Source organism: Spermophilus citellus (assembly GCF_964194105.1).
Source record: "Spermophilus citellus genome assembly, chromosome: 10".
Lineage (NCBI taxonomy): Eukaryota > Metazoa > Chordata > Mammalia > Rodentia > Sciuridae > Spermophilus > Spermophilus citellus.
In genome coordinates, this window is record NC_138197.1 from 83,926,670 (window position 1) to 83,927,404 (window position 735).

Below are 735 nucleotides of genomic sequence, written 5' to 3' on the forward strand. Positions count from 1 at the left end.
TTTGTTTAACATTCATATGTTTAAACTGGTGAAAACTTGTACTTTTACTGATTTTTTAATTTTACATTTTATTTAGTCAATTTTTTAAACAACAAAGTAATCTTTTTTTCAGGTACTGAATTTCTACAGCAGAAAAAAAACGTTTACATTACTGAAATTAATTCCAATTTAAGAAATCATGAAATATCACATAAAGTTCTACCTGTACGTTATGTTATATGACTTACAAAATAATTTAAGGTTGAAAGCCTTTCTGGCAAGTAGAATTTCTGAAATATTAAGTTTAATAGAGTATCAACAATTTCTAATACATCCTCCATAAATACAGAATAATAGCTTATATGTCTGGGAATTAGTTTTCACAAGCATCACTGATTGTTATTAGCTATATTTGTTACCAAGAAAACTAATTAAGATACTATGTGAAGTAAGACAATTAGACAAAAATATATCTTTAAGCTTTAGATACTTTAGCTGGGTCATTTTCTACAGCAGAAAGACAGATTTTTTTTTAATTACCAGTTAAAGAGAAATCATCCGCTCCCTTTCTGACTTGCAGTATCACTTCCACTATCGAAAATTATGGTATAGGCTGTTCAACTGTCAGGATGTTATCTTTGTTGAAATAATTTTATTGCAATGTTTCACTTGTGTCCTGATTTATTGCTAAAATGACATCCAAAAGAAGCAAATTATGCAAGTGAATAGAGAATGCTTTTTGCAGTCTTGTAGGTG